General features: G+C 42.0%; 1 long non-coding RNA gene across 4 annotated transcripts in view; it reads right to left on the reverse strand.

The window, feature by feature from the left end:
* Nucleotides 1-21,199, reverse strand: part of LOC119713239 (uncharacterized) — a 104,495-nt gene that overhangs the window by 5,994 nt on the left and 77,302 nt on the right. For 2 of the 4 annotated variants that reach the window (XR_011804180.1, XR_005260203.2), the window contains one exon: nt 269-945. The exons of 1 other annotated variant lie outside the window; for it this stretch is intronic. This is a non-coding gene — a long non-coding RNA (uncharacterized lncRNA). Of the gene's footprint in view, nt 1-268; nt 946-7,855; nt 8,972-21,199 lie in introns of those variants that run through there. One more of the 4 variants, XR_005260204.2, reaches the window with a different exon arrangement.

Consider the following 21,199-nt stretch of genomic DNA (forward strand, 5'->3'; position numbering starts at 1 on the left):
CATTTAATATGGACACATGAGTAGAACAGAATAGTCTAAAAAACTTGAGGATTATTTCAATAGCAGCTGGGCTGGTATTTATAGAAACACAGTGATGTGCACAAAACAATGAGGACATTCTTGTGGCTGTGATGCCTTCAGTTTTTGTTGTGCTTGTTCTGGGTAAAAAGAGGTAGGAATAACAGGGTTGATTTATTTTATTTTATTTATTTATTTATTTATTTTTAGGAACAGATGTTTGTTAGAAAAAACGTCTTTTTTCTTACAACCATTGGCTGGTGAATAGGTAGTTCCCGAGACTTGCCATGCAGATGTACGGGCTGTTTTCCATCTTGCCTTATCAGTTAAAAGAGAAAAGTACATGATTGTATCTGCTATCCTGCTCTGAAGGTATTTGGAACAGCTCTTTTTTGATCTTTCCCTTTAAACATGCTATGTAACTGTGTTAAGATACCTCTAAGCCTTATTCAGCAGGAAGTGGAGTTCTTTCATACAGCACTGCAGCACATTAATCTAGGAGCCTATGACAACATATACTCATACAAGTCATATGGGCCGGCTCGACACAGAGTGAGCACAGAGCACGGTTACCCTGCATGGACTTGTCGTGGCTCTCATGATCAAAGCAATCACCCAAGCCCAAGCAGCCGCCCAAGCTGGGAGATGCCGTGCTATATCCAGAGTGGCCTAATGGAGTCATGTCTTTAAACCAGCAACAACCTGGCAAATGAAGAAACAAAATGTGATTGTATCTTACACGGAGCCGAGGGGAGCCTCTGCCCGCTGAATGGAGGTGAGGTTAGATGGAGTGCGAGGTCATTGCCGGGTTTTCTTTGAGCACCACAACATCGAGGTGACTCAATCCACCAGTGCCAGCATTTGTATTTTTTGAAGAAAAAGGCACGGTACTGCTGTTGTGGAGATTATCGGGACATCAGTGAGTATCTGTGGGAGAGGAAACAGAAACTGGAAATGGAAACTCCTACCCATGAAGGGTACAAGGTTCAGATCTAGGTGATAACACTTAGGCAGCATCTGTTTCCAAAGGAAGACTTTGATTGTCTTGAACCACAGCTTTGTTCTTCATCCTAAAAAGCTGTGGGACAAGAAGCACCAAATTTCTGGTGACTCCTCCGTGTCTTCCAATGATGTCTGAATAACCCTGTGCATATCTGTAAATTTCTGGAGCAATTACTCAGAATAAAAATAAACTACTGGTTTGTGTAACAAATTACGGAGATTGCATATGAAAACAAAAACAAGCAAATAAGATTTCTTCCTGTAACTCTTCAAAATAAGTTCTCACTTTTGAAAGGAAAAAAATGGGCAAAGTCTTCATTGAATGTGCTTTTCCATGTTGCTTTAGAACCTGAAAACAAGTTTTGTACTAAACGAAATAACCAATTTGGAAACCTGCTTCTCTAATCATGAGTTTTGATCAGAAAACGTTAAGACTAGAACTGCATTAGGTAAAATGTACTAATCCTTTAACAATATATCATAGCAACTACAATCCCCGCCCCCCCCCGAACTTCCACAGGCTGTCAAGGACAACAAAGCACATGAAAGATGAGGATCTCAGCTGTATCATTATTTCCCTGCAAGAAGCTGTTTCCCCCCCTTCCTCCCCATGAAAACAATAAACCACCACACATGCACACCTTGGAGCTCAACAGATCTGTCACCTGCAGCTCCCAAGCTTTTTACTCATTTCTCTTATTGCAATGAAGAGAGGACCCAACTCAAATCCCCTTTTGTAGTGAACAGGACACTAGCATTGGATCCTGACAGGCTCATTAGATCCACAAGGAGTTTACTACCAAAACTCAAGCACACGAACAGCCTGCATTTTACAGGTGGACAGTTGAGGCGGAGAGAGATTTAGGGTGGATTTGTTTTCTTTCACTTTGGCCATCTAAAAATTAGGGATCTAGTCCAAACTAGTTACCTAAACTCTCTATAATTAATGGAGGAGACAGACATATCCAGAAAACAATTCAGCCCACTCATCTTGGACAGCTGTCTAACAGAAGGATGATTCATCCTCCCCTTGATTATCAAGGGAGTCTACATAACTTGGATGGATGGCAAGCTTAGCTGTGTCCCGTTCTCACCCACCGGCCCGCTGTTGTGTAACATCCTGCAGCGCAGGTAGGAAATTACCCCAGACTATATTTCAGTGCCTTCATTTTTCTTCTGCAAGAGTTTGATCCAAACCCCACTCAGATGCGAAGTCCCCTTTTGAACGCAGTGCCAATTTGGCAGTGTTCGCGTTCCCTGTCCTCTCTTTGCCCTGGAGCAATCAATGCTTTGAAACCAGCTCAGGAAGTACGCAAAGTCTGAGAACAATTCACACGGGCTTTTATTTCTTTGGAATGATGTCAACACATCACTTTAAAGTATCACAAAAAAGATGCCATTTGGGAAAGAGAAGTTGACAGGGATAGCTGTTAAACACAATAAGAAAAATCACCTAATGCGAGGGTCTATAGAAATTAATAATTAATCTCTTAATACCAGGCAGCTGCACATACAGATCTCCAGTGCCTGCCAAGGAGTAGCATAATCCAGGCAGATCTGTCCCACTATCGAAAGAGAAGGGTGGGGCAGTTTCCTTATCACTATCTAAAGTTACTGAACAATTTAATTTGTATTATTCATGGTGTTACAGCTGTCTGCAGCATGACAATGGCAGTTGCATTGTGCTAGGCATTTCCTGGGCGAAAGGAGCACCCAAGATTTCTGCTTCAAGAAGGAGAGACATTGACAGACAAAAAGCTCCACCAGCCAGTCTACTAGAGAAATAGGCAACCAGCATTTTTCTCCTTGCTGCTTTGCCAAGTTACATGCTCGCAGAGCTTACTGAGAGGGCTGTGGAGCTCAACGCTTTCAGCAGGGGCTCCAAAAAATCTGCCTGCAGTGCTCCAGGTACCCCAGCAGCGAGTGGCACCAGCTGCTTCGGCGGAGCTGCAGACACCTTACAGCAGCCAGATATGGGATAACCTAACACTAAGGGAGATTTCTTTCCAGAGTCTGACAGCCAAAGTTTGGGCTGAGTCCCGAGGAGTGAGAACGTATAGCTAAATTGCTCTGTAGCATTTCCAGGTCTCGTGCTGGCTATTCTGGACCTTCAGTGACTGAAGTCCTTGGAAGCTGTCATCTCTCCAGACAGCACACAGATACTCTGAAAAGGTTACCTCACATCCCTCCCACCTTTAGGAAACACAGGCTGAGATAGCTTTCAGTCTCTGCCACCCACACCCCAGTGCTGATACTGTGATAATTCACAGCTATTCCTGTGGAACACGTCCAACAGCGCACCCCCCCTCCCGTTAAAACAAACAAACAATAACAACTAAAACCACAACGAGCTTTAGGGGAGGACTGGATTAGAGCAATGCATGACTCTATTTTCCCCAACACTTCTCCCACTCACAGATACTGAATGAGATCCCAGTCTCTTATTTAACTCTGCTTACTGTCAAGACTTTGGAAAAAGGGCTACTGCAGCTTACATTTTGCAGACTTCATTGCCATGCCAGCTCACACCTTCTAAATCCCAACTCTATTTACATGAGGGTGGGGCATGTAAATCCATGGAGGAATTATTCTAACAAAGCAACCTACTGCCACCACTTGATCAGAACAAGCTTTGCAGGAAAAAGTACTGAGCTTGCTTGCAAGGGTCATTTGCCTTAATTGAAGAAGTGGAAAATATTTAATTGCGTGTGCTTGTGACACTCTGTGAAGAAAGAAGCGTCACGCTGCTTGTTAAATGCATTGTGAATATAATGTTGGACGTGTGTCCGTCCTGGGGTCTCTGGGAAAGAAGAATGAGCATAAAATATCCCATGTACACGATACCTAACTTTCACATGCTGTTCATTACCTAGCTATTCCCATTCATTTATGAGCTTTTTTTCTGTTCTGATGATTGCTAAGAATTATGCACAAAGACAAACACAGCACAAATCACTACGAGAAAAATTGAAAACAGAATACCTCAAAGGCTGTACTGCAAGGTGGAAAGCATTGAAAGGAGAGGGCAACTGATTTCTTTTCTTGTCTTAGTGTTTTCAATGCTGTAGCCACCTAAAGAGCAAGTTATGGAAATACCTTAATCTCAGGAAATAAAGAATCCAACTGAACAAGATCATTGTATTTCCAGTAACGCATTCCTACAGGGATGCATGTGTGTGTTCAGTCACCTTTATATGTGTAGGGGGTTGAAAAAGCCCTTTTGGCACTCAGATCCTGTACAAAGTGATACAAGGGTACCCAGAGTGTGAAAGTTGCTGGAGCTTTGTCACTGAATTCAGATCAGGATGGCACACAGCGAGCAAAACAGTCTTTATCTTTTCTTTTTCCTGCAGTGCTATAGGTCAAAGATGGCAAATGCCATTAGTCTTAGGAGCCACCTCCATTGCTACCAAGCACTTGGGTACGGTGCCCAGCAGTCACGTTTGTGCTGTGCCCACCTAGCAGACCTGGTGTGGCTTTGCCTCTACCCAGACACACTCAGATGAACGCCCCCCAGGCATCCTGGAAGGAGATAATGCTGCTGTGTCCACCACATCCATTTACTGAGCTCAGTATCAGCCACCAGCACCCTCTGGTACAGACTGTGTGCCCTTTGGCTGTGTTTTGGGCAGTTTCTCATATCAGCACATGAGTAACAACAGGAGTACTGGTGATCGTTGAACACACGGTCCTGTACTGCCTCAGAGCTGACTTTGCAGGAGCTACCTCTGCTCTGAAGTACATTTCTGTTTCTATAGCTCTCCACGTGGGTTTGAATCGTAGACAGCCCTGGTGAGACGATGATCTAAACTGACCTAAATTCCAGGTCAAGCAAAATTTAGGTTAATTTCACTGATGTCATTTTTTAAATTTTAATTGGCATAAACTCTCTGGGGCAGGGACTTTTTCCAGGGAGTGCGTGTACAAGCTAAATCCACTGATGGAGTCTCACACAGCTTCTGAAACCCCTGACTTCCAACCTTTTTTATGTTTACCCTTTATGCATTTGTATCAGGGCATTTCCTTCCTACCACTTCAGGAAAAAAAGACACACACACATACATACACACAAAAGAGGGGATGAAGGCAGTGATGCTAACAGTGCTGCCAGAGACAGCCATTTCTGTAGATTGAAAGATCGGGAAAACATAAATGCAAACAGAGAGCCCATTAAACACTGGTGGAAAAATGGAAGCTCTGGAATGTCTCCAATATAACTAAAAAGCAATCCAGGACTGGAATGATTCTGTGTTTGTTTTCTGTCCATTTTTCATGATTTGCTCATTGTCACTTCATACCCTCCCAATATCATTAATAGAGCTGACCAATGCTATTTCTAAGAAAAATATTTTCATTAAAAAAAAAGACATTTTCCTGAAAATAATTTTTCTGAACGTGATGGTAAATTGCTGAAATACTCCTTTTTCTATAAACAGTTGACCTTTTTTAAATCCATTTTTGTTGAAAATTTTACTGGAAAGATTAGCAAATCTTTGTCAATTAATCACATACATAACATTTTTACTTACAAGATATGTTGGAAAGAAGTGCAAAATACTGGCCATCTGTAAGACGATGAAATGCAAGCAGTGTTGCTTGTGGGAGCACCGTAGTTCATGTTTTATAATTTTATGTTATAATTTGAGTGTTTCTGACAATCATCTCAAAAAATCACATTAGTATTTACAGTATTAAAACTAAAGTATGTTGTGACAAGGAGAAGGCTGCTCAGCAAAGCCTTATTTCACATGGGTATTTTTGCTCCCCCTGTTCTGCCATCCTTACTAAACTCTTCTGGAGACATTGGGTGGATGAACCTTTCTTTCCGGTGCTGTATCCTCTCAAAATAACACATCCCATCTGTTTTCCTCTCTTTCCCATCTCCAACACAGGTCAGCACTACATATGCCAGAATTTCCCTGTATTCATCCTTTTTCTATCATGCCCTTATACCATGGATGCTCAACTCCACCTATGGACTAATTCCTAAAACTATCTGGAAATTAATCTCAGGGTGAGGTTATGAAGATAACATGAGCCACACATGGGGATGGATAGCTTGGGAAGAGCTTCTGAGCCCCCAGAAACCTGGTCAAAGCCAGAGGGAATGAACTGGTGTCCCCAAGGCTGACGCAGGAGGTGGCTCTCCAGCAGGGCCACAGCCACCCTGGGGCAGGAGCACCTCGCCCATGGGCAGAGCGAGGTGGGACTGCCCCAGGTAGTGCAGGGATTAGGTGTGGCAAGGGAAAAAAAATAGGAGTAGCCAGAAAATGACATACAGGGGATGAATTGTGACTAGTTTAGGGGGAAAGGAGGTTCCTCAGCTACATATTAAAGAAATATCTTAATCACAGTAATCGCTTAATTTTGTGGGTAATTACAACTCTGCTCTTCCCTCACTTCCCCGCCCTGTCAGTGGCTAATTCTGTACACACCATGTCCACATTAAATATTACCTTGCTGTATACATGGGGTACTTATTTACACAGATGCAGTGCACTTTAAAAAGGAGGAGAGGGGGAAGGGAATGGGGAAGCACTGGAGCCAGGACACAAGGCCCAGCCCCACTGCAATGGTAATTTGTGGTTTTTCCTCCAACGTTTAGTAGCCACAAAGAAGTCTTAGAATTTTCTGGTCAGAACCAGGACTCCCCTGTTCCTCTGCAGACGAAACACTGAGCCCTTACACTCCAACCCAATAAATATTTCATCTGGTTTGGAGGGAGAAGGGGTGGAGTCGAGCAGAAATTGTGCTTCGCAAAAGCAAACGACAGCTCAGACCCTCTAAAAGCCAAAGTCTACCTTGGCTCCCACCTCTTGGTGTGTGTGCATGGGCATCTCTTTGTGCCCGAGTGCACAGAGGTGTGGAGAGGCCAAGCCCAGCAGCACTGGGTGCTGGGCACCAACTGCAGGGGTACTGCACAAAATGCCAAGCTGAAGAACACAAAACAGTGTCTTCATGGTAAAAAACATCATATACTGAGAGGAAACTCAGAATCTAAGCAAGTCTGCAAGGACTTAAAATGTACTAAGACAAAGGAATAGAAATTTAATCCACTCAGCCTTTATCCTGCGCTGCTAATCAATAGCCAATATTATGATGCCAGAGATTAGAGAAAAGAGATTCCTGATGGGGTATTTGTTTCAGCCTCTGCTGTTTTACTCTTTAGGTGTTATTTTGGTCAATTTTTTCTGCCAATTTGGAGCATTTCCCATAAGTTTGATTATCCCTCCTTGTCTTCCTGCTCTGATTCAAGTAGATGCTGTGATCAATGGCTCATTGACCAAAGAGATGCAGCACAAACTTTTGAAATGTCTGGACATCATGTAGTGCTATGTGCCTTCGGATAATCCTTGGGATGCAAGCATTATGCACAGCTCCAGAATACAATCCAGTAGGAGATGATTGAATTTAAAGATTAAAGTTAAAGTGTCAGAATAAAAGTTAACAAATAAAGAGCAAAATGTTTGACAAGATTATACCAGCAGGAAGGTAGGAAAACCAAAACACATTGCAAAGCAGGATTTCAGACCTGTATGTATATGTTGTACATGTGAGCAGGAAGGTTTTCTGCAAACCAGTGCATAGGTGGCAAACCAGTGTCAGGTGTAAGCAATCAATCATGTTTATGTCCTGAAGAATACCTTTTCCTTATTCCTGGTGTTAAGAACTTATGTCCCTATATGCATTTTTGTGCTTCTAACTATAAGTGTGCGACTCTTCTCATGTTCCTGCACAGATCAGATACACCCTTAGACCAAGGCACTGCCTCATACCCCAGTGTGATACCTTGCTACATTTTCAAGAGGCAAATGGCTCTCTAGGAAGCCTTAACTGCTAACAATAAAATCTTGAAAGAGTCTCATAAAAAAATAGCTAAGCAGCCAACATCATAAAGAGTCATCGTATGAACTGCTGCAGCTCTCCAAAGAAAATAAAATATAAAAGGCATGATGCCCTCCAGTGTGACAATGAGGAAGAGAAACCTATGTCTGTACACTCAGCAACAGGAGAATAATTTAATTTTGTATATTAACATAGCAGCTTTCAAGAATTCATGTTGGCCAAGCACCAAAGTAAACCATCTACCCAGCCACTTTGGACAAGTAAGCTGTGATAAAGCAAAGGTTTGAAATCAATACACAGATTTAAGTAAGAAGCTCCACAAGTCGTTGAACGGGAAGAGAGATGACAATCCAGATCTGCATTTCCAAAGTAAGCTGAAGAGAGATGGACATGGGAATTTGCAGAAGGACTGTTTTCCCATAGCCCATAACCACTATGAGGAATAAATCAGGGATAGAAATTATTTAGGGCATGACTCTAATCTAACTAAGTGCTTTTAGTGCTGAAGGGAAATGCCCACGGTGCTCTCCTGTCGCTGCCCTGTGAGGGATTTACATTCAGCTTTCCATAGATACTGAGAGGAAGATTTAATTCATTCCCTGGCTCATCCTGGCCCTTTCCAGCTGATAAAACCGAGGATCTGCTGAGGGCTTGGTGCAGGCAGGAAACAGTCCCATGAGAGCAGCAGCCCAGCTGTGTTTGTCCCCACAAGCCCACCCAGCCCGGTGGGCCAACGTTCATGGTGCTGCAGTGCCACCTCTTCCAGGGATTGGGTCCATCTCAAAATTACAGCGTCATGTCACACTAATAATATACAGGAATAGGAATCGAGACGAGCCGCACTTAGAGGAGTCTCTCAGTAAATGACAGAGTTAATTGCCCCCGAAGATTTAATGTTTTATCCTTTATTTAAACTCCGACTGGCCCCTCGTATCACTTCGAGACTAAAAGCCACAGGTTACTGCATTATCTCTGTTTGCTCCATTAATTCTCCAGGCTGTCAGGCTTCTTCTCGAAATGCTGAGATTTGGGTATGTTAGCTGTCCTGACTGTGTTTCAGAGCAGATGAGCAGTGTCAGGATCAGGTCGTATACAAGCTACGTGTCTGAAATATTCATATGAAAAACAACAAAATCAGCACCACAGATGCCCGGGTCTGCCTGCTAGAGCATGAATGGCTGAGCCCTTTCTGCAAGGACAGTAGAGTCAACGTCAAGAGAGCTGGAAAAAGGGGTTAGCATCAGTTATTCTGGTGCATTTCTCTGGACCACAAGGTCAGAGGTTTGGGACTACTCTGATCTATCAGCCCTTTGCTTATTTGCAGGCTGAAGTGATTAGTGTAAAATAGCAAACAGTCCTTCAGTAGCCTGTTAACAAGCCTTGTCTGGGTGATAGCCTGAATTTGGGGATTTTCTGGACCAACCAATTGAGTTCAGATTTCATTTTATGACTAATCCGATTAAAAAAAAAAAAAAAACAAAAAAGCACATTTTCTAAATGGATGTGTAGGATTTTTTAACCTTTGGCTGTATATGTCTTTGGGTGAAGATCTATGTATATTTTTCTACCCTCAGAACAAAAAAATGGGGAGTCTTTTATGAAGCATTTAGTACTGGTATTTTTTATGTGCATAGAAAATTCTCAAGTTAAAAAAAAAAAAAGTCTGAGATGACCACTTAATTTTGGTATGATTGATACTGTTAAGAATGAGAAATGTTTTCATTTGGCTTGGTTAGATGTTTACATCTGTTCTTATTTGATAACTCATCAATTAATATTAAGAGGAACAAAATATATTTGATTTGTACAAGCCACAATTTGAAAAGTAAAAATTATTATGAAAAAGCCACCTGGTTTCATTGGCTCACACTTATAAAAAAAAAAAAAAAGCACAAAAGTAAAAAGGTTCTGAATAAAACTCACCGGTTCATTTCTCATTTATTTTTAACTGCCTTTGAAAATTTTCAGAGTGAAAAGGTGACAAGAAAAAACAAACTTTTCTGATATTCCTTCAATTTGAGTAAGTTAAGATATAGCTAAAGATACAGGGAAAATAATTGTTATATTTTAAATACCTGATTTTAGTACTGATGCTGTCTCTTAACTTAAATGAAAAGAAAGGCTGAAATTGGAAATAGACATTATTTCCTAAATATTTGAAAAGCTGCAAATATCATGCTGTTTAAAGTGATAATAAATCAGCCTAGATTCTGAAGCATATTTATTATGCTTGGAATTAGCAATAATAAAACCCAAGCTTCTGCAATATTCACGGTGGAATTTAATGGAAATAAAATGAACCTCCACAGTTTGATTTTGCGCTTAAAGCATTGTCATATTTTTGGGCCCAAGGCACTTCTAAAATTACATTACTTGAAAAGTTGTAATAAGTGCATTCAAGTGTAAATTGACATATTTTTATCTGGGGTTTACGCGAGCCCGGTGGTCTCCCTTTACTCTTCTATCGCTGCACACACACACTGAGGCGCAGCCTTGCTGCAGCGCAGGACCTGCGCCGTCCCTGGCACTCACAGCAACAGAGCAAGATGTGTCCAACGTGCCCTGAGAGAAAGGTCACTCTAATGCCTCCTCGGCTTTGCATTTTTCAAAGCCAGAGTGGTTTCAGGAACAGGATCTGTGAATAACTCTCAAATGAAATGAAGCTGTATGCAGGTTCCAAAAATAAAACAGAATTTCCATATGCTGATTTTTGCTAAGTTTATCAACTTTATTTTATTTTTTTCTTTGTAATCTACACATTTCAGTACACTTTTAAAAGAAATGAACTTCTTCCTTATTCACTTTTACCTCCAGAATTCCAATAATCTGGTTCTGCGAACATTCTCACATATTTACTTCTTATTAAAAATAAAATAAAATAAAAACTCCACGAGAGTTACTGTCATTGGGATAGCCTCAAACAGAGCTACCCTAACACTGCCAAGAACAAAAAAGAAAAAAAAAAAGAAATATTTTTGAAGAGGCTGGCATCCAATTCATTTGGATTAATATTAGTTGAGAAAAATTTGGACATGATTTAAACCTACATTTTAGTGTTTACCAGTTGGATGTAACAATCTCCATTACGCCATAAACAGATGATTCTGACATCATCTGAGAAAGAACATGTATTAATAGGAATGATGCTGGAGCAAGAAACATCCTGTTTTTTCAAGTATCTCAAAGAGTTTAAACATATGTGGTTAGTGGAATATAAACAAATAAATAAAATTATTTCCTATATGAATACTTTCCATGCAAAAGGGAGCAGGACTTTAGAAAACATTCTGTAAACAGGAACCTGCAAAAACAAACCCCAAGTCCAAATAGATTGTTTGGTGAAATGCAGATATGGAAATGCATGTCACAACCTCCATGCATGTCCACTTTATTTTCTATTTGTATTGCAACTATACGAGATTTTTTCTAGCATACAACATCCCTAGCTGGATTTAGAAAAACTTGCTGAGGTTCACGTTCAAGCCAGGCTGAACAAGGCTTCATGTGAATTTTGTCTAAGCTAAGGTGGAAAACATGCACACTAAATATGGTTTTGATGAAACTAAGCCACTTCAGCTCAAGGTTTGCATTAAGGGTTTCATTCGTTCAAACCTGAAATTCGAAGTTGAACACCGGCTCACAACCTCACGTGAGTATGAATAATAGGGACCCCATTCGTGCACCTCCAAGTGCCACAGTTCATTTAGCTCCACTGTCCCACACTTTCATGTGGCTTTAATTTTAAATTATTAAACCCATCAAGATGTAATCCTCAAATAATTTTAAATTTTGTATTATTTTTTGGCTATAATACACAATGCTAGCCTTACTCATATTAGTTATTACCAGTAATGGCAAAATAAAAGGAGTTTTTTGGAAACACAGAGCAACCTATTGATCTCCAGAATTAAGCTGCTACCAGGCTGCTGGTTAACTACATGATAGCTCATGATAAAGATGAAACAGTGCAATACAAAGCTCGCTTCTTCCAGAATGTGAAGAGAGAGGAATGATAGGAAAAACAAACAGTCTGGGAACAGGGATGTTGGTAGGGACGGCAGAGCTGAACGTGATGAGCTGCTCTCTTTGCCTGCCAGCCACCTCCCCCAGACCATGTGTCCTCTCCCCAGACCTGTGCACTTCTCTGGAAACTTGTTCAGCCCCTTCTCCAAGACTTCATTTGTGCGCATTATTTGCCAGATTGATTAAGCAGAATGTGCACTAATTTTCTTCCTCTGTCCATCCCTATTTCATCATCAGATGAAACTTATTTCAATGTGAACTGTGCACGTATTCAGTGCTCCTGGCTCTACCTGCAGCTGATGTGCTTCGACATTGCTCCACTGCCCTCCTCAGAGCTACACCTTAAATAACAGATGGATTAAAATCACTACAAGTCTCACATAGAAAGCAGTATTCTCACATCTGATGAACAAAACCACTGAGGTTTTCCAGTAAATCCTACTCTTAGTTAGGTTAATATATTAATGTTGCAATTTTGCTCTCAGTCTTCAGACAAAAGCTCTACCCATGGCAAAACATTTACTGAAAAAAAAAAAAAAAAGTGATTGTAGAGGCAGCAATAGGATGTCTGTGTTGCCAGCTCTGTTGACTTCATCCCAAGTCTAATGATATTTTGTAAGTGGATCTCAACTTTCCCTCAAGAGGAAAAGCAATTTTTTAGTCTTTATGCAGAAGCAAGGCATGAAAATACAATCTTTAAAAAATGAGAGCATTTCACAATTTTGAACACGTTTCTCAAATTACAGCGGACTTGCAAAGCCAGTGCCGTCCTCATAGGGAGCCTGCTCTGAGCCTTGATCCTCACTGTATTACAGAGAAGGTGCCTTCCACAAACAGGCATGGGAAATCTCCAGATCCAACGTCCTCCTCATGTATTCTACATGCTTTAAAATGATTATGTAAAGCAAAAAGCCAAGCAAAAACCCACTCAAAGTGGCAATCAGCCTCCAAATGGCAAATTGCATCACAGACATGCAGAAAAAGTGGATTCCCTCTGCTCTAGCTGAGAAGGGGACATTCAAAGAAGAGCTTACGGATGGAAATATGTGATACCAGCTCACAGCTGCTGAATGGTCTCAAACCATGTTTTAGTGCATTAACATTCTCAGAGCTATCCGTCCAGTAATGTTATGGAGACATATCTGCATGGCTATGTAAAGCAGAATATGCTTCATCCTTTAGTCAACTTATAGGAGAGGAGCTCTCTCTCGAGATTTGCTCTCAATTTGCCTCCACCTCACCTATTTGAGACACAAAATAGTCCCCTTCATCATGGCTTCTAGCCTCATTAAAAAATACAAGAAAAAGAAGCAGAGCTAGAAGAGGGATTTTTATTTTATTTTGAAATTCAGGGCCTCTTAACATATTGCAAAACCATCTTGGCAAACTCGAAGACACTGAATTATCTGAAAAACGACTCTCAGCAGCCCAGCCCAGTCCATTAGTCGTGGGCGTACATACAAGGACATTACAACACAAAGCATGCAGGACTAAGTCACCTCATCGATCCTCCCAGCACAGGACAGGTTGGTTTTCTGCCTTCCCTTTCACTATTCTATACCTTTTAATCTCATAATAAATATTCCCCTTCTGCAATGGAAATTTGTCCACTGCGGGGACATTTATAACTTGTCATCGGATGTTGGACCAATGTAAACACATCGTGAGCAAGCACGCGCACCTCAACCTTTTCACTCACAATTGTTTCTGACATAAAGAACGACTCCTGGATGTTTCTGGTCCTGCGTGCCACATCCTGACAGCATAAGAAACAGGGTGTAGTGCCACTAGCCCATGATTTACATAGTGTGCATTATATCACTACTTAACTCAGCTCTGTACATCCAGCGTAAGCCCCATTTTTCTGTCTGAAAAGACAAGTAAGGAATGGTAGGAGATGCTTCATTATTGCATGTCTTTAAGTAGAAGAAGAGCCTATTTTTAAACTGATATTTTGCAGGTCATTAATCCACAACCTGGATGTGAGCCTTTAGCTCTTGACCTCCCCAGTGACCAAGTTATTTACTGAATAAAAGAACAGGCTATTTTTCTTAGTTGTTTCCAAAAGACCTTGCACATTTTAGAGACATTATGGAGCATTGTAGCAGCCTTCACGATACCCAGTGGCTTGTATCCTTAATCCACCCTGAAAGATATACAGGGCATTTTAACAGTGACTCATGCCAGTGTAATAGAATGATTATGTAATGTCCTTAACATGTGATGCATATTATTATTACTTCTTGGATACTTCAGTCTAATAATTCCACATGGTATTGATATTGAGCAATTATCCAAAGGTGCTGGAGCTGCCTGTCACCCACAGAAAATCTGAAAGAGCTTTATTGATACAGATCCCATATAAACTCCATGACCACAATTAACACAACTAGGCAGAGCTGAGCTTTTAGTACTGCCTGGAAAAGTAGATATAAGAGAATGTATAATGCATGTGTAATTATATCCTACAACAAATGAACACAAATTTTGTTAAATTAAGGCTTTCAAAGTGACTATCAGATAGTACTAACGGTACAAACAGATAAGAGAGGGTGAATGCTGATCTGTGCAGACATTGAAACTTCTGTGTAGGATCAGAGCCCTGATCCACCAGCCCAACACCTGGTCCTTCAGAGCAGGCATTTCAGAGGGAAGGGAGATATGGAAGAAACAGCTCAAGATTAAATTTCCAATGAAAGGAACCAGAAGGAAATCTGTTGGCACAAATGTTACCCTCCAGTTCCTCGTGATCAATTCTCTCTCCCTTTTCACATGTCTTCAATTACGACTTCTACACCTCCATGTCTACAGGTACATTGACCCAGGACAGCTTTACCAGTGTTGTAATAAACCACAACAGCATACAAACAGTGGCAACAGCACTTCACCACCTATCTCAGGACAGCAATGAATTAAAGAGGGTGTGATGATGAACAGGAGGTCCCCCCAGATGATACTTTCAGCTTAAGTTTCCATGGTTTAATCTGTGTTTTGGTTCAACAGGGAAGAACTCCATGGTGGCGTGTTGTTTTAGTGGTTGGAGTATGACATAAAGTAAAACCCATAAGTTCAAAGTGTCTAGCTGTTTACGGGAATCCCACCACCCGAGAACTGGCAGGAGTGCCCCAGATTACTCATCTGCATTAACTCTTTGGATAAACATTTTCCTGTTGAGCGTAAGGTCGAGCTGCACATTCACTAACAAAAAACCATGTTCAAAAATAAACACAACATATGTCTGAATTATGGGCTTATTTCGTACAAAACAAAACAAAAAAGATATATTTACCCAAGGCAGCTCATCATGACATGTTCATTTTCCAGACTAGCAAGTTTTCCTTCTATGAAGGGATCTGGGAGGAATAATTACTAGGGAACAGAGATCTGAATATTAATGACTGACAGCCCCTCAAGAGGTAGGAACGGCATTAAACCATGCCAGATACGTGAGACGTGAGCTTGAGGATGCTTTGTAACTCGTGCTCCACCACGAGCTTGGAAGGCGCAGGAGCTGGCAGGCATGCTGGGTCTGCCGCAGTGCTGCTTCTGAGAACTGAACTGGGAAAGCGATCTAATGCTCTAATGGCAGAAACACCTACGTCTCCAACATATACCATAATAATTTATTGGCATCCATTGAATTTCCATGATGTCAAATAAGTGTGAAGGAAAATAGACTGCAGCTAAATGGAGGAAGGGAGTGTGTAGCAAAAATACAGGAAGGCGCAGTATTTTTCCGCTTTCTCCAAAGAAGGAGGCGGCACTTTTAAAAGTAAGGTTTGAAACAGAGACCCAGCTTACAATGCTCACTGTTCAGAGATTCTGCTTCAGAGCAGACCCATAAACCCACCCCATTTTGTAACATGCTACAATTGCGTACATCAAGCACTGAAGGTAAGGCTGCATTTATGGCAGATAATATTCAGGCAGGGCAAAATATCAGGGTAGTTGTATGTTAGGTCTGGAGATACCTCTATCCCACAACATGCATTTAAAGACAATTCAGTAATGTTTTCTACAAAATATCAGAAGTCTGAAAGATCAGAGAATTATGTTTGTAATTCAGCACACATCTGAACTGCTTTTTAAAGCAGCAATGTGACATCACCTCTATTTTCTCCTCTTGATTTTCCCATAATTTTTCTATTTTTTTTTTTAAACAAACAAACAAACAGTAAAAGGGACACACTTCTGGTAAAGCCCAGAGCCCATATGTTGCTTTTTAACAGGAACTCTTATAGTCCAGTGCTGCAGATTTCAGACTCAAAAGAGAAGAATAACATGATGCTATTTACTGGAAAACAAACTGGTTCAATGCTCTGCAAATGTGAACAAGCCAGCAAATAATTCCCAAATAATCTAGTCCCAGGAGCTTTCTGGGGCCTGCTGGCAAGTCTCAGACTAATTGTCTGGTCACCGAAGGAAACATAAGCAGTGAAGGGCTTTGCCATGAGCACCGTGCAGCAGACACCCTGACCTGATTACAGGATGGAGCTGAGCCCTGACTTCCTGATGAACAGACCCATCAAAGGGGTAGGACTGTCCTTTTCCCATAGTTTTCCAGCTTTATCAGGTCCCTGCCAGGTGCCCAAATTTAAAGTGGCTTTGCAGCTCTAGCAAGCCCTGTCTCAAGTCCTACAGAAGCAGCAGAATGGCCCTGCCACGTGCAGCATGGTACAGCCAAGCACCCTCTAGCTCCTGCTTCCTCAGAGCCCATCCCCTTCATTACCCAAGAGATTCACACTTGCAGATATCAGTAAAATTGTAGTGCTCTGTACGTTTTTTCTCTAGCATAAGCTCAGAATTCTGAGCTCTCCTAACTCAGAGTTAGCAGAAGTTAGCCCTGATAACACAGTCAGATGGAAACAAAATCCTCAGTCCTGCTAAACAGAGATCACCCTGGCCTTACCCACACAGCACTAAGCCTTTCCACCTTGATCCAGCTGCCCTGTTGCTATTTATGCACTGGGCTTAGGAGCCAGTTGCTGTTAACTGAACACCTGCAGAGACTTGAACCTTGGCTCACTGCAACCCTTAACTCCTTCTGTCCCTGGGGCAGCCCACCTGTGGGCTTCCTGCCACATCTCCTTCTGCATCCTCCAGCCTGAAGTGCCAGGGTTGGTATTGAATATCTCTTCCTTAGAGTTAAACATGACAGGTTTGCTCTGCACTTCATTTTAAATAAATGGGTTGGGATCTTTTAGGGCTAAGATGGCAAGCCCTGCTTCTCTGCCAAAAATCCCAGAGGCTTTCATTCCAGATCCTCCTGCCTGCAGTGCGAGCTGTGGCTGATGAACAAGGGCAAGGCTTCCCTTGCAGTCCTGCTGTTGGCCCCAGCTGACAATGGCTGCAGACAAACATCCCCATTCTGATCCCCACATGTCAGGGGAACCGATCACTTCCCCCAGCTGCCTCCTCCTTCCCCTGCCAAGACTTAGCACCTTCTGTCACCAAAGCTGCTCATGGAAATGTACCCTTCTTTCCCTGGTATTTTTGGGGGCATTTTTGCTGGAAGAGGCTGGGAGATGCTCACCAGCCTGGAGGCAATGTCCAGCAGCTTCTTCACCAGCACACTTGTGCCTGGAAGACATCTCTCTGTCCTGAGCTGAGGAGTTTGAACCCCCCTCTGCTATTCAGCAGCTCTGTGGTCTGCAGAAGGGGACTTCACTTCTCCGTGGCTCAGCCTCCACATCTGCAAAAAATGAACCTAACAGCACCCAACCCTTCCCATATGCCTGCCTGGTTCACATGAACTGCCTGAACTCCTGCAGACAACCAAGAGTTGCTAAAGCAGTAATTAATTTGCGGTACTGGACCCGAGATGCCTTGAAGGCAACTGATATTTCAGAGGTGGATGCTCTGAAAAACTTGGAAAAATGTCATTAAACCTCTTGGCTTTGGCAAGATGCTGAAAACTGATTAGCATCTCAAATGTTGGTCACACCATCTCCTTCTGGGCACTACAATTAAAATTTAAAAAAAGAAATTCAAGTGCAACTGAAAAGAGTAGAATAGAATACTGCTGCAGCTAGTAAGTATTACATGTAACCTTCAGCTAGAAAAGGGATGACAGATAGGCCAGCAAGGCCAACTCAGAATTTTTGTACTGATTTAAAGCAGAGAAGCCACAGTTGGTAGTTTATCAATTCCAGTGGAAACCAAGGATCATGGAACTTAAAGATATTAATCATTGTGGATTAGAGAACCCAAGGCTTCTATTAATTTCCCTGTCTGATTTCGTTATCTTCTCAGATTTTCCTGTCATTTCTTTAAGACTTCTCTTGTAAATTTTGCGTTTAAAGCTGTAAGAAGGCCATTAGAAGATGGCAGGAGTCCTGTACTTTTCTCGTAATGAATTCTCAAGTTACACTGGGTTTTCCTATGCCAAACAAACTGAAGCCACACACAATTATACATCGGTTGCACTGAGCAGACATTCTTCAGTAGGATCTTCTATTTTTAATTCAGTTACTGCAATAAACTGGCTAAGGATTCTGGTCTTTACAGCCTTGTTATTTCGTATAAAAATAAAGCATTAGGAACAACTGCAGTGTAAACATACACACGGTACATTATTCATGCAAATAATAATTTTGGTTTTGTTCTAATTGTGAAGAGTTAGGGCACTCTGGAAATGCTTACTCTCCATTGATCCAGCCTGTGCAGCTTTTGCTCCCTTTGCTCACTCCACAGCTTTCCCCCCTATGCTTGGGGTTCTTAAGTTCACCCCGAGCAAAGGTGGTGGAGTTTGGCAAATGGAGAAGACTGCCTTTTTTTTTCCCCTCCCATGCAGAGTGAAAAATAATTTGTCAGCCTATGAAAGCTAAGCTGAACATTTTCCCCTCTTGTTTCCAGGGCAAATGGGAGCAGTTATCCCCTTCTGCCCAGGCAGCTGCTGCTTCTCCAGCACAGGCTGGGATGCTGTAGAGGCTGATGGGCCCAAAGCAGAAATTACCATCCATTACCCCCCTCCCAAGGTGGCTTCAATGAATTAGAAGAATTAGTCTTACAAGTTTCTAAAGACTACCGCTTTTCTGACAGAGTCCCTATATAATGAAACGAGCCACGTTTTTTAGGCTCAGTACATACCCTGAGTAGTAGGAGATGGAAACCTGTTACCACCTAAGCACCTAAAGCCCTTAAACAGACTGTTTCACTTAAAACCCCTGTGATTTTATATCATAACAATTTGAATCCTCTTCCCTCATTAACTGGGTAACCTCAGGTCATGTTTTCAAGCTTCTTCCTACACCCATCACAACTTCACACTGACCTCCCCATCTCAATAAACGATTGAAAATGGCCCATTGACGTCAAGAGCTGGAGCCTTGGGCTGGCCAGCAGCATTCCCCTGGGCCTAAAGGTTTTGATTCATGCTGACTTCAGGTCCATACCATTCAATTCAATGCAAATACTGGTTTCACAATATCACATGTACTGGCTGGACAGTCCTCTAAATAAATAAAATGCTTCCATAAAAGCTAGGAATTATTGTTAGCGTTGTATTACATTTATACTTTTGTACCATTCCATTTGCAGGTTGTACTAAGGCAAAATCAACACATTCTGTTATTTTTTTGTTATTTTTACTGTAGTTTTGCAATTCAGTGGCCTATAATAAATAGTGGCCTGAGGGAACCTCTGTTTGTAAAACAGAGTTCCTTATTCATAAGTCAGTTAATAGAGAACTTAGCTTTGTTTTGTTCTCCTATAGCTGGAAATGCAACCCACTAGTGATGCTCAAAGCGGTGATGACACTTATTTTTCTCAAGAAGTAGAGAGAAAAAAGGGATTCCAAAAGTCACTAACTGAGGCATGAGGGAGGAAGAGGAGAGGAAAGTAGGAGAGTTGCAGGAAGCATTTCTTTGATTTTATTTTATGTGACAAGTCTGCACTTTTTAGTAAGGAACTGCTGTGCACCACAGTATGCCAAAATTACTCAGGAAAAGCTTATTTTTGGATTCCCAAAGCCCTATTTTAAGATTTTTAAGCATGTCCATGCTGTCATTTGTTTCATTCAGTGCTGAATAATCTCCCCATTTATATACCACCTCCTCCCCCATCCACAAAGTGAGCATATAATATATTACAGGTTGATTTCCTTTGATATCCCCACCACTTACCCCGATCCCTTTGTAAACGCTTTTACCCTGCTCCCAAGCAGTCTATTAAACAGCTCCCAGGCAGACCGTGGAGCTGGGCAGCAGGATAGCTTTGCAATAAGTCTTAAATTGAAAGCTCTGCTGTGTCTCCCCACTGTGAGGGCCTGCTGAGATAGGCTTCTTTTAATATTGCCTTAATAGGCTCTTCAAACTCAGTTAATTAAGTTCAGTATATCTAGACAGACTTTCATTGCCTGCAGAGACCATGTGTCTTGGCAAATGGGAGCCTAGTCCTGCAACAGTTATTATCAATAGTGGTTTAGAGAAAGTGATTACAGCACTCGTGAGAAAATGTAATCACCTTCTATGATTTTGCTTGCTCTGCACATTGCTGATGAAGATTGTGTTCAGCCTGATCTAAGAACAAGCCCAGCCAGGGAGAACAGAGCAGGAGAAACCAGGGCTTCAGAGGGACCCAGGAGCTGCTGGGGACCACTGCCTGCTCTCCTCACATACCCTTAAAGAGACGAGCTGCTGGGGCTGTTAATCACTCAATTAGGCCCTAATTATCAACGCCCCCTGCATCAAAAGGCCTCCCATGGCCAGGGAAAGGTTGCAGCCATTCACTTTGACAGGTGATGCCTTCCCCACATGCAATGCCCACAAAAGGCTCCTTGGAGCTGCCCGGGGGCTGCCCAGATTTTGGCAGCGCTCAGCCACCGATCAAAGCCAGGGACCGGCTGGCTGCACCGTGTCCCCTCTGTCTGAGGCAGATGTAGCATGGTTTTATTGATCATTCACCCTGCCTTGGGGCTAAAATGAAACTCCTGGCCTTGGGGAATGGGGCAGGAGGAATGTAGAGTTCTCTTCTTTCCACTGACAAGATGGAGAAGGTGAAGAAAATTTTAATGATGTGGATCCAAAATCCCAGATGTAAAAGCTACCAGCAGAATTCACACAAGTGCAGCCTCTAAAGTGAGATGTGCAGGTCAGATTCCTCTCTAATTGTAATAATGTCACTCACACAGAAAATTTGAAGTGAGACTCTCCAGGAGCTTGTCTTGACTGTAACCGTTATCAACAAGAAGGTTATTGGAAGCTGCTCTGCAGCTCTGCTACTGTAGGCAGCTATACAGGCAAGGAGAAATGAAGACAAAAGACAATCCTGGATGAGAATTCCCTATTCTGGGCAAAATGCAGATATAGAT

This window comes from Anas platyrhynchos, chromosome 19 (assembly GCF_047663525.1).
Source record: "Anas platyrhynchos isolate ZD024472 breed Pekin duck chromosome 19, IASCAAS_PekinDuck_T2T, whole genome shotgun sequence".
In the NCBI taxonomy this organism is placed as follows: domain Eukaryota; kingdom Metazoa; phylum Chordata; class Aves; order Anseriformes; family Anatidae; genus Anas; species Anas platyrhynchos.